The following is a 27,895-nucleotide window of genomic DNA, read 5'->3' on the forward strand; positions in this document are numbered from 1 at the left end:
TGATAAACCAACAATGTTTTGAATTCGTCCAAATTTTTGTGGACATGGACTGGATTCAACCCCCCAGGGGGCTGTTATAAAAAAATTGGAAAACTCAAAACATCGTTGATAAATCTACCAGGTCTAAGAAAATTATACAAATTTAAAAATATTTACAGGCGTTGTCTAATACGTACGTGAAATAATCCAATAATATGAATCTCACCCGCAACAATAAAGGTCTCAGCTCTTTAACTACACAAACGTCAACAGACGGAAGAATGAAAGTAATAATAGATCATAATAATAGATCGGAATAATAGATCATTACAAGTCGTAGTGACGTCAGGAGCTTGCATTTCATCTACCCTCCATCTCAAAGAATGATAATTAGAATAAGTATAACCGATTGAAAGGCCGAGGGTCTGTACAACGGTTTCAGGTAATATGGAGGAATTGGAAGCCGGACACGCCGCACTAAGCGAAAAACATCTGGGAATACACATGGCAACCACGACTCGGCCTTCCATCAGAAAAGGATACGTTCGGCTGAGACACCATTAATTTTAAGTTTATGACTCCTATAGTGATAAGTGACAATTGTGGTTAAGGTACTTTGTGAATGTTTATACTGTAAGTCTTAGAATAATCTATTTAAGTCATTAATATTAATTTATTATGGGTCATGTGTAAAATTAATTAGTAGTATGAGGGCTGGCATAATTAATATTAAGTAGGCAGGTAGAACGGGAGGCTGCCTTTGGAAAACTTCAATGAGGCTGGCAACCCGTTAAGTCACTCTTCCCGTGGAGACACGCAGAGGAGGAAAACGCAAGAATGCAGAATTGCGAGTTGGAATATAAGGGGACGCATGGGTGAAAAAATGAACGAATTGTGTGATATGATGAGGAATAAATGTTTAGATATATAACGTATAACAGAAAGTTGGAAAAGGGGAAGCGGTTCGATGGAACACGGTGACGCCCTGGTTCTCTGGTCAGGGGTCCCGGATACAGACAGAGCCTGCCAGGGTGTTGCAGCGTTTTTGTCGCCCAGAATGATAAAGTGTTTGGAAGAGTATGTTTTTATAAGTTCTAGACTTATGTTTGTCAGATTTAAGATTGGATTGACAGGAATTATTTTAATAATAGGACATGCTCCTATAAATTCCAACTACGAATCTGAGAAAGATAAGTTTTTGGCAAGTGTGGTGAAAGTAATGAATGGAAAAAAGATAGTGAGAGAGTAATACTTGCGGCAGATTTAAATGGGTGGGTGGGAACTCGAAAACACGGGATGGAGTCAGCCTTAGGCATGTTTGGTAATGGAAAACAGAACGAAAATGGAAAAAAACTGATAGAGGTAAGTCTGGAGTGGAATCTTTTTGTATCAAATACATTCTTTTATCATAAGGAAATCCGCCAGTATACGTAGGAGAGAGGCAATGAAAGATCTATTATCGACTATGTAGTCATTGACTCTAGATTGAAGCCTGTGACAATTGATACGCGGGTGTACAGAGGATTCGAAATGGAAACAGATTACTTCTTGGTGGTATCAAGAGTAATCTTGTTTCAAAGATGGCGGCCCAAGACCCGCAAAATGCAGGCGCCTTCTAGAGTCAAAGTTGAAAAACTCCAAAATGATTGCACATAAGATAATTTTGAAAGGGCTGTAAATCTTAGATTGATGGATGAATGTGGGGAAAATATGAGTATTGATGCAATATGGGAATGTTTAAAAAACGGTATGTGTGAATCTGAGATGAAAGTATGCGGTATAACGAAACAAGAAATAAAGAAAGGTGATGCTTGGTGGGATAATGGAATAAAAAAAGAAGGGAAAGAAAAGAAGGGTGTCTAGTTTAATCTGCTGACAGTGAATAAAGCGGTTGGTAGTAGATTTAAAGTAGTAAAAATCTTATGTAACTAATGTAAGAAGAGAGTGAAACAAGGTGTGTGAACAAAAAAAATTGTTGAAAAAAAGAGAGGGAATCAAAATGATCGAGAACTTCCAAGAAAATATAATGATATTCTAGAAAGTGGTAAAAAATTCCCAAAACAGTAATAAAAGTGGACGTATGACAGCTATAATAGGAAAAGATGGAAAAATGATGACGAATGATAGTGGAATAAAAACGAGATGGAAGGAATATTTCGAGGAGGTGTATGAAACACATACAGGAAATATAAGCACTGCAGCACCTCTTCTAGTAAGTTTAAATGCAGATGATGGTACGACAGAGATAAGAATGGAAGAAATAAGAAGTGCTGCCAAATATCTGAAGAATGAAAAACCGCAAGGTTTTGACAATGTTGCAACAGAGTTTATAAAGGCGGGTGGTGAAATATTTTTTGTATGGCTGCACAAGCTTTTTAACCGATGTTTAGAGGAAGAATACGCTCCTCCAGACTAGAGAAGGGCTGTTGTTATGCCTCTATATAAGGAAACAGGTTCAAGGGTGGAATGCGGAAATTATAGTACAATCAGCCTTTTGAGCGCTGTTGGCAAAATGTATGGAAGAATACTGATTGAGAGAGTAAGAAAAGTTACTGAAGATAAAGTGTGGGATATTCAAAGCGGTTTTATGAATGGAAAAGGATGTATGGATCAAATATTTGCTTTAAAAAACATGACAGAGAAATTTCTTGCTAAAAACCAAAAACTTTTCTGCGCATTTGTCGATTTGCAAAAAGCGTTTGATAGAGTTGACAGAGACAAATTATGGAAGGTGTTATCGGAGTATGGTGTGAGCGGAAATCTGAGACGAGCTATTGTTTCTCTGTATAAAGACAGCACATCATGTGTTAGGGTAAACGGAACATACACATCGTGGTTTGACATTCATAAAGAAGTGAAACAGGGATGTGTGATGTCACCATGGCTGTTCAACGTGTATATCGATAACTGCATGAAAAAACTGAAAGGCTTAAGAATGGGAGATTGTGTGATTTAAATGTCAATTGTCTTTTTTATGCTGACAATGCCGTGCTTCTTGCTAACAACAAAGAGGAACTGCGATTCTTGGTAACAAAGGTCTACAATGTATGCAAGGAAATGGGATGGGAAAAGGTAAATATGTCCTATACGTTTTCTCCAAATCAAGTTGGGTATATTGAAATCACCTATAAAATCATACGTAGCAAAACTGTAGCATAAATCACTGATTGTGTTCGAAAAAAATAAAGCAAACGAGATTTAGTCGATCACCGGGGATATGTGTACATGTAAACGGTGTGTGTTTTTTTTACCAGATACTCTTCCAGGTAGAACAACCCACACAAGTTCATTGATGGTATTGGTACAATGTTCTAGTACTTGTATCCTTTTTTAAAAGGTTTTCCCTCTCTGTTGCGATTAATTTGGAGTGTAGCTATTCATTATTATGCACGTATTTCAAAAATATTAAATATAAACCACTAAACACGAGGAAATGGTTGTAATTTGAAAAGGGAAATGTTAATATTAAGATAAACATGATAATATTTTATGTTTCTCTTTTACATATTTGAATAAATTTATTAACATTGCATCCAATTATTACAAGATTTCAGATAACAGTGGTTGTTATATTATATTTTGTCTCCTAAAACATGCTTCAAAATAATGTTTAAATTTTAACAGAGAATTAACAATCGAAAAATAAAAAAATCTCGCGCGTTATCTTTAAATCTAAACTTTGACTGATTCAGGACTCAAAAATATTATTTTAAAACTATTTAAAATCAAAATAAAAAAAAAAAAAATTTAGCTGGAAATCGTTACCCGGATTTATAAAGATAATTTTACCTGTAAAACCACGATTATTTATAACTTGAAGGGTACAAGATGTAAAGGATGAATGTAAATTTTTATATGTTTTAAACTAATAATGACATCTGCCGGCAGTTTACACGATCTACATTTCTGTCTCAAACTTTACACGAGAGCTCTAATTTCCAAGATAATTGAACTTAAAAAAGGCATGCACGGGATAAAGGGTAGATTTCAGTTAAACACTAGAAATAAAGCGTTAATTTAACATAAATGAAAACAATTTTAGATGAACAGAAATAGGCCATTTAGATTAAACCGGTTTCATTTTGTTATAAGTTTACTTTAATGTCCGAGAGGTTCGAAAACTAGAAAGTGTTTCGTCTCAAATCTTCTTTTTTTGACATTCATCCCTTTTAACCAATTAAAATTACAATTTTAACGGAAAACGTACAAGGAAATCAAATTTCGCCATTTTTTTTTCAATATACACATTTTACTTGTAATCTTATTCACCATCATATAAATTTGACCAGGGGCAATTTTCACATTTGAGTCGGGTTGTGATCCTGTGGCTTGTGTCTCAAACTCACGGATCAAAGATCCAAGGTTCAAATCCCACTCTACTCGATTCATGTTTTCCAATAGTGAGTTATTTACAACTCGTTGAAAATGGCCCTCAAAATAAAATATTTGGGTAAATCATAAGAACGCAAATATTTATTTTTATCAGAAAAAATAAATATTTGATAAACAATAAAGCAAAAGTAATATTGTGTTAGTTATTTAACAGACTCCCAGAGGTCAAACCAACTGGTCCAAGAAGAAGTTTAAAAATTGTTTTCAGGCGTTGCCTACTATGTGAATTAATTTAGTCAGATGAATCTCTTCACAACAATAAAAGTTTCAGCTCTTAAACTTCAATAAAATCGACAATTGGAAGAATTGAAGAAATATAAATGTTCACACATAGGCAAAATGGTGAATGTTACACAATGTATAAAATTACCACTTAAACCAGCCAATGACAGGTCATAAGCCGTGTAAATGCCTAGACTTCCATATTCCCTTAATTAAGGTGTTCTCCATCCCTGTTGTAATTTGTTAATAAATCAAGTGTTTTTTTTTTGAAAGGATAGTAATGTGAGATGGATACGTTCGAAACTAGACGGTAGTGGAATAAAATCCAATATATTATTATTCTAGAAATGATTGATTGCGTCTGTCCTATACGGGTTCATTTTGCCCACTGGTGAAAATGTTTAATTTTAGTATATATACTGCCGAAGCGGGAACGTTTCGCTAGCGAGTTTAAATATGTGATAGTGGTTTGTACATTAGATGAAATTTTGGTTTAACGTTTTACATGTTGGCCGCTAGAAGGCAGAAGTATATTTGTATTTTTTATAAAGGAGTTGCTTACGGTTTGCCTTGCTTATTATGCAGAAGGCTTATATAAACTGCAAAAGGTATGTTCCTTCTGATTTCTCTGACTGTAGTGTGAGGATCTGGTGGAATGATCGGCTGTGGCCTTGTTAAAGAACTTCTCCGTATTTGCTTTAAGAAGAGGAAACCACAGAAAACTGATTCAGGAGAAGCCGGATTATTGACATTGACATGCATCAACAGACCTTTCGTTCCACTTTGAAAGCGTTTGGAATTTTGCGTCCTATTTTTATTTATTTCAACAATTACCTACACTATTTTTACCATGTATGATATAACCTCATGCGTTCTTATGACTTATTACTGTTACGATATATTCTTAGTCCTTATCCAGAATTTTAGATCCCGCCTCAAGCTGCATTCGCTCTTAGATGTAAATAGGACAATGCATCGACAAATGAGGGACATCTTGGGGTGTTTCGTCATGACACGGACAGTTATTGATTTCTGGGAGCTTAAAACGGTGAAAAAAGCTCATAAAACCTCCGTGTTTTGTAAGGATTTGTGTCAGTTCGTAGACAACTTGCTGCGTTTTCCTGAAATCGAAGACATGAACATTTTTATTTTTATTTTATTTATTTATTTTAAGCAGTATTTTTATTTTGCTTATAAATTAAAATCTAAATCCTCATACATATATAAAAATGAAGAAGCCGTTTGAAGTCTCGAAAAAACTTGAAAATGGTTTGACAGATTTACGTGCGATTTTTTGAAAAATTTATAAGTAATATCATTTTCAATTTGTTGGGTGGATAAGAAGTTGGAAGTAGAAAATTATAAATGCAACTTTTCTCAAACTTGACTATTCTGCGCTATATTTCACTTCTTTAACTGGGCTTCCTGGCCTATTGTAGTGGAATTGAAAAAATATAAATAACTGACAGGCAGAAAAAGTAGCTTTCTTAGAAAATAGAAAAAAGTGAGTATTAGTTTTGTGGTAAAATTCTAAAAAAAAAATACAGACAGGCAGAAAAAGTAGTTTAAATCACATTTAACTTTTGTGTTCTCGCCAAAAATTGAACCCGGAACCTTTCATGCGTGTGTCGAGCGTTTTAACCACTTCACTACGGAAGTCACCGAGATATTTAATAAATTATAACTGTGTGGTTTTGGAAGCGTTATTCTGAGTGACAGATATCTTTTTATTATTTAAAAAAAAAAATATTTGTGTAATTTTGATTTACCCAAACTATTTATTTATTACAAAATGAGAACCAAATTGTGTTAGGGCGGATTGCAAAGTTTGAATCTCATATCTCTGTGTCCACGACACTAGCCACGGAACCACACCCTGGTTCATTATTATATTTAGATTGCTCCTAACAGCAAAAAATAAATTGTGGAGCTCAAAAAGGTGAAATTTTACAGCGCTGAAGATTCTAATTTATCAACTGAGGCCTGTAGGGACGATAAAGTGAGGCCCGAAGGGCCAATTTTCCAAACATATAACAGTTGGCAAAAGCCAACTGTTGCCTTTTAGTATATATTAATTTAATTATAATTTTGACCAAAATTTTACTGCTTCAAATATAAAATTTATAATTAACCTAAACGCCAAATATTTGATTACCAATGATCATCTTTCATTTAATTGATTTTGAAATCGACGAATTTAAAAAAAATTAAGCCAAATACCATGGTTTTTGTTTGTAAGAGGTTCGTTTAAAACAACACGAAACAGTTTATACTTATTTTAAGGGAACATTTCATGATATTAATTATTTCATTATTTTTCCCTGGCTTTTAAAAGGTTTTATTTTCAATGTTTTTTAAGTAACTCTTGATAATTTTGTAATTTCCGAAAGACCTCGAATAAAAAAAATATCATGAGTTTTTGTAAGGAAAGGCTAGTTTTTTTGCAAAGCTTGTGATATAATTCAGCAAGGTGGATTTTACGGGTTTCCTTATTATATATGAAGTTGCGTGTTGGATATGCAGACACACGAAAACAAATTTCCACAAGTTTATGACGTGTTTTCTAAACTCGGCTAAGTATAAGTTGCCGGGATGTTGATCACGCCACCGCACCGTCCCCACCCCCACCCCCGCCCGCAGCGCACTATGGTCGACCACCTGCCCGCCGCCCGCCGCCCGCCGCCCCTCGCTCCCCGTCCGCCCGATTGTTGTGACCGCAAACTAAAATTGTCTAAGTTTTCTCGCAGTATTACTTCGCTGTCACCAAAATAATAAAGAGCTAAAGCCACTTTATAAACTAAGTTATGTATGTACCGAATTTATCAGCCCTCCGTATGTCGGAGTAATAATATTAGGTACCCGGTAATCTAATTCGGTTCAGGGATTCTCCGGATCAATGGTCGGTCTTATCTAATCAAGTTTGGGACATCGTATCGAGCCAAACGCAATTATTGTTTACCAGTATTAGAATAGCTATATCCAACTCAATTAATGTTTACAAGCTTGTTCATTTGGATCGATAAAAATGCTTAATGTTTGAATTCGATTACAAACTACTATCTTTTTTAACTGTTACTTGAAATTTGTACACATTGATGTATAATAATTCAAACATGCCAGCCACCCTTCATTTAACTTATTATAAAAATGTGTTATGTAATAACTTAGTTAAATATTATCAAATCAGTAGGTACGAGGACTTTGCTTATCCATTGGCTCGAAATATATTTGTGGGTATTATTTTTAATTAGCCAGCAATTTTCAAAAATTAAAAACATTTCCAGACAAATTCTAAGAAAGCAATTTTGCAGAAACGTGTTAAATTTATTGTCCCATAGGAATATGATTTTAAATATCGTTAACGAGAACTTTAGGAAATTTAATTAAACTATTTAAAAAATTAGATTTCATTAAACTGAAATTTCATTAACTTCGAACATCGAAATTTCGTTTTTATTAAAAAAAATTATTAAAAAAAAGCTATTTATGAAACATATTTATCAATCGTAATTCGTTGCAATAGAGAAGAAAAACATTTTTGAGAAAAGGAATAAATAAGTCTAGACATTTACAGAGCTTACGACCTGTCATTGGCTGGTTTAAGTGGCCACTTTACACACCGTGTAAATTCACCGTTCTGTCTATGTTTGAACCTCCACATTCCCTAAACTCTTTTATCTATTGTCTTTTGTGAAGTAAAAGAGCTTAGACCTTTATCACGTGGGTGAGATTCATCCGGCTGAACTTTGGCTGAATTTTTATACATCTTCTTATACCAGTCAGTAATGCAGCTTGTCAACCAACATTTTGAAATATTGAAAACCTTGTGGAAATATTTTTTGTTAGAATCATATGTTGGCATTGTATGTCGTCTTTAAACAAAACAAAACATAATAACTGTTGTAAAAAAGGAGTGACATCATTGATCTTTCCCCGCATGTAGCTGAGCTCCAACTTCCAACAGTAAGTCACCGTAAGTGACGTGTCCGTCTCGAGTGGCACCTCGACCCTCGGACTCCTTCGGGTCGATACAACCCACTAGCCGAAGTGCTTCTCTCTCCGAATTGTCATAACGAAAGCTCACGCTATTTTATTAATGCTAAGTCCCCGCGGGGCTCCGTTCCCCGGCGAGCGTATTTAGTTAGGAGACAATACAAAATAGCAGATCCGACAACAAGCGAACATTCTCGTTAGGTAGAATATCGCGCTGCGGAAATTCTCTCATTTAGAATGACGTGTTTGTGTCTACAGAGGAAAACCTAATCTAGAACACGAGGCGTACAAATGTATGCAGATGACTAAATCACATTACAAACAGGTAGCTTCTTGATTTCTGCCAACATACTATTTTAGTTACCACGAACAATAAATATTATTTACATTACAATTAACGTTTTCAACATATAAATAAATAATACTCACTTACATTATTTTGTATAAATTAAATATTGCACGTCCGATAAAATAGAGAGAACCTTAAAAAAACAACTAATTTAACATATTTCACATAATTAGGTTGTATTTATTACAGTTGTTCTTTGCATTAAAAAAGTTATAAATAAATATTTTTTTACGCTGTTTCCCTCCAAAAATGAGACAAGCTCTTGTGCTTGAATAGGAAATTACACTGATTATATAGCAGGTGCAAATATTATAAGTACTTTATGTAATAAAAATATAAAACATTGTCATTTTTCATAAGTCATACATTATCAAATAGTTTTTTTGCAAAGGTTTCTTTGATTTTACTTCCAATTTATTTATATCTTTCTTTTAAGTAATTTCTTTAAAGAAGCCATATAAAAAATATGCCTAAATAAACTCAATTTTGCTGAAATTGTTTACTGAATCACATTTCGGTATATTGAAATTATTTTAAAACTGCAAAGATATGCTTATGTTAAATTTAGTTTATTAATTGTCTTTTATCAACCAAATAATCGGAATATTTCCGTTTATATTTTTTTGCGTTAAAAAACCAGAATAATGAAAACAATTTGGTATTTTTGAGTAATACGTTAAGAATCTTTCTCTGCACTACTTTTAAAGAGTTCATTATTTTATTACCCGCCAATGATCTCATACTGTAGTGTGCTTTAAATACTTTTTTTTTTTTATATTAAGGCAATCCATCCTAAGAACGATGATTTCTGACATTCATGTATATATCTCTTACAATAAGAATATGGCGCACTTTAATCACGTATGTTTAGATTGAATGATAATATAGAAAGTAATGCTGATATTGATATCTTTAACGATAAATTAAATAATTATAGAAAACTGTAACGCATTTTTTAAAAATCATATGGTCACCTATGTTAGTTAGGTAAAATAATTTCTAATTACCTGTTAGTAATAATTTATTGTAATCACTATTATAATTATCATAGTAATCAATTAAGCTAGTCATTTTTTTCTCTCTTTATTTGAGCATGTTGTGTTCACATATAATTGATGAACGATATCTATGAACAACCATGTAAAGCGCCCTTGAGGTATTTTATTACGAAAATGGCGCTATATAAGTTATCCACAATAAATAAATAAATAAACAATGTTGATATAAAAGGTGTGCCATTTAAGAAAAATGAAAATCAATTCACAATATTAGAGAGCGTCAGTCGACAGGTAAATTTCATTTTCCCTAAATCACAAATAAACTATAAATCACTGGTACCTGTTCACAACTCTAAAGATAAATCCATATTAGTGAGTTTTATAAATCGTTATATAAAGGAAGACTTCACATCGGCCTCTCGCGCTATGAAAAACCTATCAGCCAACGATATAGGCTTCCAAACAACCAATCGAATATATGTAAATGACCATTTGACTTCGTTGACCAAGAAACTCCTTACGATGACCAAATTCAACTTGAAGGACGAGAAAATATATACTTATGTTTGGGTGAACTATGGCAAAATTTATGCAAAATGAATGATACCTCAAATGTCCATATTATTAACACTGAGACCAATTCAAACAAGTTTATTTATTATAATTTATTTCCCTCGCCTTTACTAAGATCCCATATTTATTTTTAATTTACTTGTGTTACTATCAACGATTGTTCTAAATGGGTTCATAACTACATATATACTCATATGCTAACTTACAATTCAACATTATTTATCTACGACGAAAGTCTTTTCACTTTATGTCGCTTTTATTCTTATTTGCGAAAAATCATAATGACGTGCGGCGTTAGCTTTCGAAATAATTTGTAATGTTTTTTTTTTTTTGGATTTTATGTTTGAAAATATATGTTAACATACTGTGGTGCTATTTGTGAAAACCTGTAATTGGCTTATTTGATATTTGTTTTGATTTTTATATGTGATAATTGTAGCTGTTGGTTATCCGTTTAAAGAATATATTTTTCTTATATCTACATTTTGTGATTGTTGTACCAATGTCATCCGTATTATTTATTGTTTGTGAACCAAAATAAATAAAATAAAATGATACATGCATATAATAGCGTTGTTTCGCCGGCAATATCTGTTAAGTGATTTTACTTTTTTCAAAACTATTGTAATGTATATTCATCATGAAGATTAGGTACCCTATAATTTCGTTTCAAGAAAACATACTGTAATATTTTTTCCTGAATAATTTTTTTTCGGTTTTCTTTTTGCCATCACCAAAAGATACATTGTTGTATCAATCTCCTTAATGATTTTACAACATATTTTTCTGCGCGACTGCGTGACTGCGATATGAAGAATTAAATATAGAAACGTCTTAACGTTAAAATTACGACCGTTGGGATGTAAAATATCTTTGACTGTTTAGAATGACACACGCAGATGATATTAGTTGACTACTCGGGGCGAGGAGTAGAATAACACTCCGTCTAGAGTAGCGTCGCACTCCGTCGGCGCGCGGTGTCAGCTTTAGCAAGGTGCTCCACTGGGAACTCGTCTGTCGACTCGAACAAACATAAAGTTTCTCTTTCTCTCGCCGAATTGAAAAGAAAAATGTAAAACGGAGCTCTTTATTCTAACATAAACTAAAGACGGGTCCGGGAAAGGAAAAATAAAAACTCGTGAAGCGCGATGGAAGACGTAAGAATGCTGCAATGTCTAATAAATATCTCGAGGAGCGATCCGGTGCAACGTGCAGGCATCGGGAACTAATTTATCGCTTCCGAGTCGGCGGAACGGAGCGCGGAACGGAGCGCGGAACGGAGCGCGGAGCGGCCAGCGACCGGCCGGGCACCGCCGCCATTACTCACCGTAGGTCGGGATATCCAACTAAATACATACTCCCTCCTCCCGGGTAGGCGGCTCTCCGCGGCTGTAGCTGAGGTAAAAATGATTTTATCATAAATATTAATAAAACACCGTATCGTTTAACCATCACTCGGCGTACGTATTGGGAACTTCGAACTGATTGCCTATTAATATAACGGCTAAATAATATCAGGTGCCTACATATTCAGGAATGTTTACCCGTAATATATTAGGCGCTGCCATCTGCAGATCGTATATTCAATCGAAGCACCGAGAATTGTTGATTGAATGTAAATGATAATCAATAAAGCCACTCGAAATAGCAGCCGCAGGCTCAGCGACACGCGCCCCTTGTCCTTCCCCCTCCGCTCTCCCCCCGACCCCCTCTGCAGGAGCCCGGTGCCGCTGCAGGGTGGCGGCGCCAGGTGATTACTCTTCAAAGTGACAATATCCTAATCTCTCAATCGAACTTCCCCCTTCCGATATGTCGTCGGCAATACACACCGCCTTCTAAATAATTAATCGACGCAAAATTATGATCCACTTATGAGAGAAGTTCTCGCGTACTCGGGAAACGCGACCCGCGTATTAACCTCCAGCGATCGAAACGTTACTCATCCGAGAGAAAACGAGTACCCGTGTGGTTTTCTTTGAAGGCGTCCGATGTTCACACTTCGGGTTACACTGAATATAATAATCGACAACGCGTATCGGCGTGTCCTAGCGGTGGAATTACCAGAATGATATAAATGGATCATCGTTCCGTCGCGTCGGTTGTTTGGGAAATACAATTATACTCTCTTTGATATATTAGTAGATTTTTTGATTACGCAACTTCTTCGGTTACACGTTGAAACCCAGCCCACGTAACTGAAAGTCCGCCCATAATGTCGTTACCCAAAATAAGTTAACATTCATGTGGCGGCGGAGTGATGCGAGGCCAGACCCCGGGGCGAGAGGGTCGCGTGCTTGACTCGCCCCGTGCACTCGCATATCGAGTTACGGAACACACCTAAAGTGGTCAGAATTAAAATAAAACGAGAACGTTCATTTTTCTTTATCAGGATCCACTGTCGTATCCGAAGAAGCTCGTTACTACAGTATTGTTGGGAAATAATTATCGCGGTGAATATTTAAGGGAAATTCTGCCTAGTTTAATAAACAACCCCCTCGATCTTTGCGTCGAATAATATAATATCGGTGGTAAATTCTAGAGCGAGCGAGAGGTAAGATGTAAGGGTGGGCGAGAATCTGTTCATCAATCACCACCGATACAGAGAAGGTAGCGGGAACAAAAATACGCAAACAATAAGCCTCTTCCATCCATCATTACTTAGCTTATAGACTTCATAATATTATAATGTACGTCCCTATATTGAGTTGATGCTAATATTGACCGAAAAAAATAAATAAAATACACATGTTTTATAAACGAAATTGATCTTGCTAGATATATGACATTTGTAATTATAAAGTTTTATAAAAAATAAAACCAGTTATTCAAGGTCGATATTTCGTTTACCAATGCTGGAAAATAATAAACCAAATAAAATTAACACACTACTTTGTTACCTTCAGTGATATACCATTTGATGTTTTATTTAAAAAATATGACCAACCTTTCTATTTGAATCCACTTTACCTAAATATTATACAAGAGCTATCCAACAATGGATTAAAAGAGCGAAAAAATAAAAAAAAAGTGGGTGGGTGGTAACCTGGTAGGTGCCTTCGTAATTGATTTAATTTGGCTATATTTAGAGAGCTTTAAGAACAACCTTATGGCGTGGTTACTGTAAGATTTTTATGATTTAATTTTGAAACAGTTGGCCTTTGGTCAGAAGAGTAAACATGATAAACGTTAAGAAATTAAAGAAAATTAACAGAATCGAAAATATCTTGAAACGAGCTGAGACACATCTCTCATACTTATTTGAAATAGGATTGATTTTATTTCAATATTGGAAAGTTAAGGGGCTTACAAAAGAAGTGATATCAGTTAAATTTTGATATTTTACAATCATTTTGTATTCAATTCTAAAATTTATAACACCCGTGAACAAAACCTCAACCTTTGAATTACATTTATTATTAAACATCGTTTTTTTTTTTTAATGCTTTACTGTGTTTTAAAAATAAGATTAAATTTTATGACCTACGAGTTTTATAATAAATACATAGACCTTTTAAATGGTAGGTATTGTTTTATTCTTTAAAAAAGTTAAAACATTTAAACAGTTCTATAATATTGAAAAATCGTACATCATTTAAATTCATTAAGTTGAACAATTTTTCACTTCATTTTTATTTTCGTAACTGTAATTTTTTGACTAACATATTATTTATGTTAAAAGCATTAACTTTGTGGTCAAACATTTGAACTAATGTAAGTAAATATAAGTTTATGACCACTAACCAATTTTTTTATTCTACCGGTTTTGAGACGTACCCGTCTCTTCGTCAGGACACTCACTACACCAACATGTAAATACTAAAATAAACCTCTTAATCATATTATAACTTCTAATCACGATTTTGATAAGGATAAAGGAGTAAAAATTTTACATTCAAATAATAAGAAAATACTTAAATGAAATAATACCTAGATTTTTCACATTAAAAAAGCCTTAAAAATGATATTCCCTTTGTAAATAATATAATTAGTTTTCAGTGCAACCCTCTTTTTGAATTAAAAATTAAGCAATCGGGTTACCCCACCTCTACCCCCCCTCCCTCTCAACTCCCTACAAATTCTTCAATATAAGATTAAATATTGTTTGATTAAGCTTAATGCTTGTCTAGATATGGTGGTGTTCGCATCTCTATAAATCTGCATGTGATTTATGTATTTTTGGTAATACTATATATATATATATATAGTATTTTTATATATATAATTTGCATATATACATATTTATACCACGGTGATGTTAAGGGGGGAGGTGGAGGTGTATTTTAGTATTCGCACGTTGGTATAGTGAGTGTCCTGACGAAGAGACGGGTGCGTCTCGAAACCGGTGGACTAAAAAAGTCAGTAAGTGGTAATATACCAATATTTACTAACATTAGTTAATTTTACTAACAATTTAATGGCATTAAGAATGACAGTATTACAACGTATCTTAAACATTAGGTGCAACAAATTAAACATATACATTAAAAAGTGGATTTCATGTATAATGTAAGTAGAAGCAAAACTGCCAAACCGTTTCATAAAATAGTTTTATTTGTGAAACAGTAACTGTTACTGCTACTTCTTATAAATAACTGAAACGCCCATCTCAGAGTAAATAGTGCCTCGTAAACAAGTCCGATTATAACTAGACTTCGTGGAAAGCTAATGCATAGTCATTTTGCTGGTAGCCGTCGCTCTGTGAATCTCCTAACATACACATAATAATGCTAAGGCGGACGAATGCTATAGGGAAAACCTACAACAAACATCATGTGAAACTGCTATGTTATTGAGAGCAGAAAGCTTACTTACTAAAAAGGGGATAAGGCCCAATACATAAACTAGAGGGCCGCTGATGCTTGGTATTCGTGTACGTATACAATCCAAGTTTCATATCAAAGTCCGCCCAGCTCAAAGTTTTTCTCTAATATATTAGTTTTAATTTTTCGAAGAAGCCGCGCAGTGCATGAATACTCCAACATAAGATTTGAAAACAAAGGGAGACAGGCGACCCTAGCGTTTTGAAATAATCCCATTGATTGAATAAAAGTGAAAATTGAATTACTGTAAAGTAAAAAAAAGTGGTTTCACTGCATTAAGAATATTATTTCATGTTATTAATTTAGGATTATGGAAGGGTATTTTAATAATAAACTTACGGAACATGATAGAAAAGGCATTTTTGCTAGTTGTTACATGAGTTCCTGCATTTTTTTTCATGTAACTTAAAACATTTCAATTTGAGATTTCGATGACTGTACACCTTAGATATTTACTTAACTCTCAGTTCAATAATCAATAATAATTTACAAATACATTCTTATTTAATCACTTCTTTTGGAATGACGCAAAGTTTCCAATATCTGATCTTTGATGTGTATATTTTTGTCAAAGAATCAAAACTTATCAAAAGGTTTTTGTTAAACATAATATCACCAAAATTATTCTACTTTTGGCACCCAATGGCGTTTAGGGCACTGCATTGATAAAAAATCTGTGACATTCATGATGGAAAGGTTTCTTATACGTCCAGGGACAAACAAATATTGACAATCACGCCATAGCTAAAATCAGCGAGCAAGATACATTAAAAATAAGGTGGACTAATCAATTATTTTTTTAAAGAAATATTTCATTTATCAGTCGGTATTTTTACCATTTTCAGTAAAGCCAACCAATCTCCACTCGATGTTGGCTAAATAATATCCCGTGAGTAGAAACTAAATAAATAAAACCAAAGAAAAAAATCATAAATAAGTATCCACCCACCCTAATTTTACCGGACCTAGTGGATTGGCACGATACGTGTGAAATCGATCCATATACGATAGACGCAACCGATCATTTTTAGAATAAAAATTTATAAGATTGGATCACTTCATTTGATTTAAAAAAGAAAATGTATATATTATCATCATCAAACCCCGACCTGGATTTAGTGGTGAATTGGTATAGTAAATACAGAATATTTCGAACAACTATTACAGGATATAAAAATGATATATGTTACGCTGTGGGTGCCAGTCTAGGTACATTAAAATATTATCACTACCCACAGGATAACAAACACTCTAAATTATGCTGAAATTCACCAGATTTTCTGTTTTCATGCTACTATCCAAAATGCGTTTTTTTTTAATGAGCTAAATATGCTTATAAATACTGACATCAGCATTCTTATCCCTGGTGTATTTTTGACTAATTGGAAGTATTCGCTTTCTATTCAATCAAGATGGGTAAAATTAAATTATTTTCATTCCTTGTCTGCTAAAATAAGTAATGCCACTTGTTCCCGCGGGATGGGCGAGGTAAGGTTTGGGTGAAGAAAATATAATGGAGGGGGGAAGGAGAAGGTCCCAGTGCACATCACGCCCTTCCCTTTATACTTCCCCTTCCCACCCAATTTACTCCTTACTTCACCCCATGGCGCACAGCAACATGTCAATTGTTACAACACTAATTAGTTGATAAGATACACATAACTTATTCCAAGACTAATTTCACGGTGATGTCGTCAGGATAAAAATAATAATTTATTGACATTTTTTTAAAATCCAACATCTGGTCTCCATATTATGATGTTCACATCAAAAATATTGAATCAGTTCAACATCGATTTAAAAAAATATAGGCTAGAGGTTGGGCATATCCAGAGACCAAAATACTTATAATGAGCTAAAAACTATCTTAAATATATATTTTCTTGAAATAAATCCAACTTTCTGGTCCTATTTAAAATTCTCAACTGACTTTTTGATGCGCCTGAACTACTGAGCTCAATAAAATTATATATCCCAACTAGAAACCTTAGACAAAACTTACTCTTTCATACCAATAACCATAGAACTAACTATTGTTTTCATTTTTCTATGCCCAGAATTCTTAGGTCTGCCAACAAACATACCAGTCTTGATCTTTTTGATAACAAGTTGTCTTCTTTCAAACGATCACTGAATCAAATTCAATTATAAACCCCTCTCTCCCGCTTTGACTCCCACCAAGTTTACTATATACCATTGTGTCTTCTTTTATAATATTTTTCTACATTTGAATACGTCCTTAAAAATGCCTATTGAGCGTATATATAAATAAACAAATAAATATGAAGCATAAAAAATTATTGGCGTAAGTAAAATAAAAATTGCTCTCTTCGACATACTCCAAAATTAAAAAACCTATCCTCCTCTACGGGTGCGAATTGTGGCATCTAACTAGGGCTCAAAACCGCAAAATATTGAGTTTTGAGAAGAATTTTGTATGTGCAGAAAGCATGCACAGGAGCTGGCAGCTGACAGAGATACCCGGTGGCTATTTAAGGACACAACGTGCGTTAACGGACACGGAATGATGTTTTTTTTTTGTATCCACAATACACAGTAAAAAAATAATAAGAACAATGTATAAATAGCTAGTTTATCTGTCAAATTTTGTTCTGTTACTTAAAAAATAACTTTATTTATTTCAAGAATATTTTGAGCTTATCTTAATGTTTGCTAAAATGTTTTTGCAGTTAAAGTTAAAGACTCTTATCGATGCGGGTGAGATTCACCTGCCTGAATTATTGCACTTACATAGGTACTAGGCAACGCCTGAAAATATTTTTCATTTTTGATATTTCTTGGACCAGTTGACTTTATCAAAAATGTTTTCAAGCTACTGCGTCATCACCAGGGTTTTCCAATGATAACGTGGTTATTTCGAAACCGGTAGACGTGTAACTAAAAATTAAGGCTGTTTTTCAAATTCATCAACAAATATGCCGTTTACTAGCACTATATCTATTTGAATTTTTCAATAAAGGTTCCTTTTTTTAATGAAACTTTTAAATTTTTTCATATGAGATAAAAAAAAAATTGCGTTAAGTATTTTAAAATATTGTCTCAATTCCAAATTATTTTTTTAAAATTAAACATCATTGACCAATATACAGAATCGGTCGATACTTTATTTTTAATTTTTTTATTTTTTAACATATTTTTTAAAGGAATAACGCACTAAGCTTCTATTTTAGAGGCTTGTCAGAAGTCGGGAAAGAGACGATACGAAATGAGGTCATAAATAAACCACAATACCTAGACCGATTCAGAAAAAAATATTTCTTGGGTTTCTCGGATCGAACCCGCTACGCCAGTTTTACATTTAGACTTCCAACCGACTGCGCCACAGGGCCTGTTAAATACGTTAAGGCGATCCATCCAGCGCAGAGCAAAAAAAGGCAGTTTTCAAACTAAACTTTAGAGACTAATAATAAGCTCCACATAAAATATTAAACATTTATTTGATGGATTGATGAAATAAAAATGTTTTTCCAAAATTCTATTCGCAAGTGCATTTTTCGTTTTTTTCAACATTTTCAACACAAAGTTTTGGTATTTAGATATTATATTGTTATATTTCTTATTGTAGTTATTGAAAGATCTTTTATCGTTTTAAGCAAATAATGAGTTATTTAAAAAAAAAGTATTTAATTTTCTTAAAATACAATTATTTCAGAGTCCATTTCGAGTTAAATTGTTGAAACTAAATCGCTCGTTCTTATGCATATTACTTATAAAAATGTTTTTTTTTTACATTTATCAACAACATATTGTTTTGAGTTATGGGTTTTTTTTTTTAAACTAAAATATTAATGTTATTAATATTATAAAATCATTTATTTTCATTGAGAATCAATCATTTACAAAACGTACAGTTTAGAATCAGTTCTCTCGGGCGTTCGCCGAGTACGGACGTGTTTACTTATGTGCTTACATATGTTGAAGCAGTTTCTTTTTGAATAAGTAAATATACCCCTTAACCGCTTTCTCATAACGGCGTAAGTCAATTGAATATTTGCCTTTAGCCACCTTGTACTGTTTGGACATTAAGTCAAACGCGACTTATTAAACTAACACTCGTCGGTCTATTCGACGCTATTCCTTGACTTGTATATTTTTTAAGATTATTCTGCAAGATCATACTTTTGTTAGCATAGGTACGAGAGAATGTTGTCTAGAATAAACTGTGAAAATAATATTTGATATGGTAAATTGTGCTCTAACACACAATTTCCTTTCCTTTTAAATGTTTTTTTATGTAAATAATATAATCTATAATCTTGTATTCTAATCTCAAAAGCTTTTAAATACACGTTGTACGTAATATGTCTAAAGTTCAATTACAAACACGATAACTGGACGTGTCCGTGTTAGATGAATCTTTTCATGGGTAGTTTTCTTGTATTTATTGTTATTGTTTTACGAATTTAACGAACAATTTACAATTAAAAACTATTGTTAGATAGATAGAGATACTGTGGAAATTGCGAATGGTAAAAAATACTCTAATTAATTGAATCATATCAAATACTTTTATGTTGTTTTCCTTAACATAATAGGTTGGATAATACATATTTTGTTTTACAAGAATTAAATTTGGTTTTACACTCGTACTTCGAATAATATGATAAATTTATTATTTTGTTCTCTAATAGGAAACGCAAAGTTTCACATATATTTTTTTGGTCTAAAATAATATTTTCATTCTCATAAAAACAAAAACAAAACAATTTTGGGACTATTTTCATTGAGGTGTAAATAGCCGAAAATAAAAAACAAATTTTGGTCAAGTCCGCTGCACCACTCGCGGGATCACAACCCATATAAAATGAATTGTAAATAGAGTTTTCAGAAACAAGTTCGTTGATTCATATAGATTAATACAAGAAAATACATTTTTAACATCAGGTCTTCGAAAAGAAAATGTACTTAATTTTTTTTTATTTTTCTGTTGATAAATACGTTTATAAAATCACAAATATTTTTATTTTAATGTTAAGAACTTCGGTTAAAATATTTTGTGAACGAAAATCGGTTACGCATTTTAATGTGTTAAATCAACTAATCGTTCCGTCAAACTCCGAAATGTTGGATTAAATAAGTCGAATCTGCTTTAAAAATTTCCTTCGCATAAAATTATTACCTCCCACATCTTCGGAGAAGAGTGTTATTATAATATCCTCTCAAAAGTGAATTGAAAATCTTCGCCTCAGTACTGGAAGAAAAATAAATACGTCAGAAGCACCCACACGAGTGTCTCGTCAGATCCGATCTCCTCTCTGGGGGTAGGAGAGGGCGGGGTCAGCACAATGGAGGGTAGAATCTAATCTCTATCTCAAAATAAAGCAAAATGTATTTTAATTTATCCCTATGTACTCATATGTATCGTGTCTACAATATAAGTAATAACGCTAATAAATCCCCGACAGTTTTCTTTTGTTTATTTAAAACAAACGAACCATCATGCCATTTTCCGTAAGGGTAGGCAGAGAGGATAGAACGCCACATCACTCTATATTTGCATACAGATCTTATTTCCTCTAAATTCATACATCTTCTCATGCACGCGCGCCAATTATTCCAACTTTTAACATGTCCATCGTCAAGTATTTATAATATTTGGCATGGCATGTCTTTTTTCGTGTTCCCCTTTTTCTCTTTTCTTGATTTTGTCAATAACGCTTATCCCAGCCTAACAAAATTTGTGCATCTATCGTGCGTAGTTTTACCACACATTCTTCTGAGAGATCGCATTTCGACAGCATTCAGCCTACTTTCATCCCTGTTATTTCAAGTCCATACTTCACTCCCATATGTCAGGGTCGGGACCAGGACTCCATTGTGAACTGCTAATTTTGCCTCTTGCGGCCAATATTTATTTGCCAAGATTTTTGTAAGTGCACCGTTCTCTCTGTTCCAGCACTCACCCTCCTTTCAATATCTTTCTCAGTCATTCCATCTCTATTGAACATACTTCTCAGATACACAAATTCCTCTACTTATTTTAGTATAACCCCATTCACAGTGATTTCACATTTAGTCATGCTTTCTTTCAAAAACCATCACATTCGATTTATCGACATTCATCAGCAAATTGCTTCCCTTGCATATATCGTAGACCTTTGTTACCAAGAATTGCAGTTCCTCTTTGTTGTAAGCAAGAAGCACGGCATCATTAGCATGCAAAAGACGATTGACAGTTAGGTCACCCATTTTTGCTCACATGCTAAAGCTTTTCAGTTCTTTCGTACAGTTATCGATATACACGTTAAACAGCCATGGTGACATAAAACATCCCCGTTTGACTCCTTTATGAATGTGAAACCACGATGTGTATTATCCGTTTACCCTAACACATGCTGTGCTGTTTTTATACAGAGAAGCAACAGCTCGTGTCAAGTTTCCGCTCACTCCATACTCCGATTTAACCTTCCATAATTGTTTTCTTTCAACTCTATCAAACACTTTTTGCAGATCGACAAATGCGCAAAAAAGGTTCTGGTTTTTAGCAAGAAATTTTTCAGTCATATTTCGTAAAGCAAACATTAGATCCATACATAATTTTCCATTCACAAATACTCTGTACATCCCACACTCTATTCTTAGTAACTTTTTTTACTCTCTCAATCAGTATTCTTACGTACATTTTGTCAACAGCGCTCAAAAGGCTGATTGCTCTTTAATTTCGGCATTCCGCATTCCACCCTTAAACCTTTCTCCTTGTAAAGAGGCATAAATACATATCTTTTTTAGTCAGGAGGAGTGTATTCTTCTTCTAAACACTAGTCAAAAATTTTGTGCAGCAATTCAAAACTTATATGTTAATAATTGAAAATATTTTTTATTTAATCTATACACAGATAAAAATGAATATATGTATGTTTGTCCTTTGAAGACTCAATAACTACTGAACTATTTTACACTCGATTTCTTGCAAAATAATCTTATTTTCGTGAAACAGGTTTGTAAATAATAAAATTTTCATTACGTTCATCAGAAAAAAATCGGAGAACGTTTTTTTTTTGTTTATTCATCATAAAGTTTGTATTATAATGCTTACAAACAATAATTGTTTTAAATGAACCTTTAATTGATTTTCTTACGATTTCTTATTTTCAAAATATTAACTTTTTTTTAATGGAATTTTCAATGGATACATGTTTGGAAAACGGATTCTAACACAAAATGCACCACTGTTAATAAATAGCGCAGAGTTTGACATTTGCAAAAATAATTGTATATTTGAAAATGAATTATTTTATGTTTTCGAATTCAACCATTAATAAGTTTCTTGGTACCCAATAAAATTCAATATTTTAATATTAATAATTTTTAGTTTTTTTATTCATCCATAAACAAGTACCTAGGTACCTACTAATCGATGAAAAGTCTTTTTCTTTTTATCCGGACAGTTTTTGCCCGCTTTCATAACAGTCATTTTTATTTTCTTTTGGTTTTGAATTAAATTTCAAATTTATGTAAAAACCCAATTGGCGGTTAAAGAATGACTAAATTCGCGTTTGACATGGGTTGAGTGTCATAATTTTAGAAGACTCAGGGCTAATCATGCCCTGACTTTTCTTCATAACAACAAATTCCCGTATTTTCTCGGTAAAATAAATAATGTTTGTTTTTATAAAGTTTAAATAAAGTTTATTTTTGAAGCACTAACTTTGTGGTTATTTATTATAATTAAAATAAATAAAACAACTTTGTTTTTAACCACTAATTTTTATTTTTCACCGAAAGGTTTCAGAGCAAACAAGCTTCTCTGTCAAGGTTTACGTAACTAATTACGTAAACGTTAGTAAAAGTTACGTAAAAGTTACGTAAACCTTGACAAAGAAGCTTGTTTGCTTTGAAACCGGTCGGTGAAAAATAAAAATTAGTGGTTAAAAACAAAGTTGTTTTATTAATTTTATTTTATTTATTTTATTAACTTTTGTTTTTATTTACAAAAAACTTTTCTTCAACCAACTGATGGCAGGAAAGCCAACGTTCGGGCAGAACAACGTCTGTTGGGTCCGCTAGTAATATATAAATGTAAAAGTCTCAATTTATTAAACTAAGGCAATCAAGTGAACAAAATATGAATGTTGGATTGGACACGATTTAACACATAATGCTGCGCAAAAGGGACATATCTTTCAAAAAATGGAAAAACCGTTCGACTAATAATGAAGCGATGAAAAAGATATCCATAATTTTTATTTATTTTCACTCAAACCTTATTATAAGACAAATAGTATTCTGGTTTATAATATCTTGAATTACAGCCCCGACTCGACCCGGATTTTCTAGTGAGTTGAGGCAAGTTCTCAGGGATGAGTCAGTTCTGTGTCTCTGTAATCAACTAATGCATATAGGCGAGTATGCATAAAGCTTTTCATTAATTTAAATGTATTATGTTACAAGATTTATAGTTTACCGTAAAAAGATCATCATGACTATGTGGTACCTATGGATTATAATAGAATAATTATAATAAAAATGCAAAAAAAAAACAGGTCAACACCATGAGAAATTGGCGTAGGTCACGGGTTCGATTATAAATACCTCCCGAAATCCTCTGTTTCTCACATGCTGACAAACCTCTAAAATAGATGCTTGGCGATTATTTATTTTAAAAAATAAAACTGTCTACCCTAAAGAGAGGAGGACTTTTAAATTTATGTATGAAAAATTATTTCGTGTAGTAAAAAAAAAAACAAGAAAAACGCGCGGTTGTATCCAAATAATGCCAGCTAGCGGTCGTTTGTAAAAACTCAAAAAGCTGCCTTCGTATGACCAGTTAAATGGAAATGTTTCAAACCTGCCACTTTAATTTTGCTTTCAGTTTTAAATTTTGCTTTAAGTACACATTTTCTCTCTCTTTATAATGGGTAAAGTTAATATAAAAACAGACATGAAATCAATTTAAGAAATCGTGTTTCGATCAACTATAATTTTGTACATATTTTTTCTGCAAAATACTAAAAACCCTCTTGGTTGCGCGAGTGGTTAAAGGGATTGTGTGCTTTGGGCTGATGGACCGTCAGTGAATGAAGGTTGACCTATCCTACCCATCCTGTGATATCCCAACTTTCAATGTTTGTTTATGCTCCTTGTCTCTATGGCCATGGGTAGCTACGGTTGCTATGAGAACAATTTTTCATTTCCATAGCAACCAACATCAACAATATTTTTTTCCTCTTGATAATTTGTTCCGTCAACTACTGCATTTTCATTATTTTATCTGCCCGCATCCGCTCGCCCCTTAATCATCTGTCCGCATCCGCACACCTTTACATATTCTAAACGACGCGTCGCCACAATCGTCTTTATACTTCCCGAATGACTAAAGTGAAAGTGCGTTGTTTACTAAAAAAGGGAAACACTACCCAGAAGCCAGGACTTGGAGATGGCATCCGGATTCCTGTCCTTGACTCCTTTTTTTGACTTCCTAAAGGTAGGATTTTTTTCTGCTGTAGCTTGTTTGGCCGCATACTATTCTTGTTCACATGTGCCATCATCACCATTTTCTTTTTCTGCAAAAATAAATACAGATCAACGATTTAGTCAAATAATACTCACGCAAAATAATAAATCGCCACCCCACCTCTAAATGACAAAATTTGAGAAAACAAGTTCAAATTCGGTTATTATTCAACTTTTTGGGCTTTATCACTGATAAAATTCTAAATGTCCTGATTTAGTTTGAAAGTTAGCAAGTATGAAAACCCCGAATAAATAGCACTATAAGAAAAATTGATTTCTCGTGAAAACCATTAATTTCATTTAGCAGATATTTTTTTTCGAAATCCCATCTATTGAAACAAATAAATGGAATTTATATGGTTTTGCGAGTATGCATCATGTCTAATACCCGTATGCAGAGACAAAACTTAAGGTGAGGAAAGTACATTACAAAGTACACCTTCGAGTTATTATCTGCATTTGAAATTAGAATGTTCTTTCCTCACCTTAAGGTTTTCTCTGCATACGGGTATTAGACATGAAAAAGAAAGCTTGTAAAATATTATATTTGTTTTTCGCGGAAAATGCAAAAATGCATTTAGAGAGCTTCATCGGTATTTATCACAAAAAACAAAAAAAAACAGTACATTAATTTGTTGCTTTCTTTATTTATTTATTCCCAAAGTTGTATTTATATAATAAATACAACTTTGGAAATATTATAATTAAAATAAAAAATAAAAAAAAATATATATATATATGAATGAGCAATTTAATAATAAAGTAATGGTGTAACAGTTATTAAATTAACTTAAAAAATTTGTTACTAATAATTCTAAATTTTTTATAAATTAAGAAATCAAATTATTTGTCTAGAATAGGCCAGGAGACCCAATTACTGTGGTGAATTACAGCACCAAACACCCAGGCTTGAGAAAAATCGAATTTAATTTTTGTGTTCTCACCGGAAATTGGACCCGGAATATATCGTACGTGAGTCAAACGTCTTTATCGCTTAACTACGGAAGTGGGGAATATATTTTTGTATTAATCATTAATTATTGAATTTTTTTTTTTCAGTTTTAACATGAAATCAAAGTAAATCTGAAAACGTTTAATAAATAAATAGGACAAACTCCTTTGTTTTACTTACTACAAAACTTTAGTGAATGTGTTTTTTCATTTGTGTACATCTGTGAAATCGAAGTAGGAGAATATTCCGGAAATTTGAATATGATTTTGTCACACTCGGAGAAAAGGTAGAAATATTGGATAAAGTTATTATAAATTGGATCTTTAGAATAATTTGAATGAAATAACCCATTCCCAGCGTAGCAGCTTGTCATAATGATATCTCGCTTTAAGCAATATTCAAATCGCTTCTGTGGATTCTGGATAGGTACTAACGAGTACCTACCTACGTAGGTAATATGAAGTAGGTAGGTATAAATCTAACTAGAAATGTGTACTTTGAATGCGGTGAAAGAACTTTTCAAGAAAAATATGAAAATTTTCAATTTTAAAATCCTGTCCAGGTTTTCAAATATTGAAAACTTCCATCGGAGCGCAGAAATCGTTTGAAGTCGGTTGCACTTTCTGGGTACGTCTCACAAGTCCTTCAGGCTACGGAGAATATTGCCAATCCCTTTATGACTTGGTATTCTTTTAATATTACAAAAAATATTCTTACTTTTTATCATCAGTTTCAACTTCCCCTAGAGCTTATTAAAATTTGAAAAAATGCGCTATTATTACTTCCGCTTTGTTTTTGAATACCATTAAAATATTCTGAATCTAAATGACTTTTATAATAACTAGGTTTATTGGTAGTTAATTTTCCTTTATCTATGTCAACAAAAAAAAGGTTTTACGTAAACCGATAAAAAAATATAGAAACTTTTAATGAATAATTAAAAATTCTAATACCATAAAAACTCTTTATTTCTCACTAATTTAAACTCCACTTAGAATGCGCTTCTCTTATTTGGTCTCCATTTAACAGAACTCATATTGACCATATCGAGTCTGTCCAACACATTTTTCTTAGAAAAGTGGCATGCTTGCTCGGATTATAAAATGGAAATTATTCCTATTTTTAAATAAACGTAGTTATGCAGAATGCAGCCAGTCCACAATTTTGCAAAAATGAGAAATTGATGTTATCGGGTGCAGTAAGGTCATTTATATATTCTGCTAAAAATAACCAGACCACTTTTATACAAAACACTGTATTCATCACTATCTGAAAATGGTATTGATCACGAAAATGGCATTTCTCAATTTTCAGAAAACACCCACAGCACTAAAAAAATCTCACGGTACTTTAAAAATCATTAAAGCTGGTCTATTACATAATAAAATTCTTGTTTGTTAAAGGAAAAAAAAAAGTATTCATTGTTTATCATTTGTTAAAGTAAAAATCATTCCAACTGTTGTGTAGATTAGATTATTCAGTCTTTTTACAATGGTGCTATTATCTCTGTTTCACATTTCTATGGCTGGCTGTTTTCTGCATAACTACATTCAAATAGAGCAATCTCTTAATCTGTCCTCATTGGAGAAATAATATAGAACTAAGATGGACCTTAAATGCATTTTCTAAATACTTAATGCTATATTAAGTGATGTCCTATCTCTGTTCTATCTCAATCAAATTTTTTTCATGTTCCCAACCATGTCACCAAAAGTTAAAATCTGCTATTTATTTAATCTTCTAAGAGCCACTTTCGTTTTTGTGCCCCAATGTCCAAAATGTGTAGATTAGTCAATTCGTAACACGACTTGGAATTTTTTGGGATATATCATCCGGCTTTTTGTAGATCTCTTCGCAACCAAAACAGTATGGGATTATTGTTGGATTGGCATCGTTCAGCTCAAAGTCTTATGTCTTTTGTTTTAATAAATATATTTTATATACCATAATTGTTTTGCCTTTGTTTGTTTTTGGTACAAAGTTTTATGTTTTTTTGTTCAGTTTCTTGTATTTCTTTTCTTCATGTAACTGTTGTTATTCGCTTGGGCCATTTATATAATAAATAAATAAACAAAAAATATTAAATAATAACACGGCAACACGTTAAACTAACACGCTTTCCACTGCAGCCACGCATAAACAA

This window comes from Micrasema longulum, unplaced genomic scaffold (assembly GCF_059751315.1).
Source record: "Micrasema longulum isolate JH-2025_06_02 unplaced genomic scaffold, ASM5975131v1 h1tg001929l, whole genome shotgun sequence".
Classification (NCBI taxonomy): domain Eukaryota; kingdom Metazoa; phylum Arthropoda; class Insecta; order Trichoptera; family Brachycentridae; genus Micrasema; species Micrasema longulum.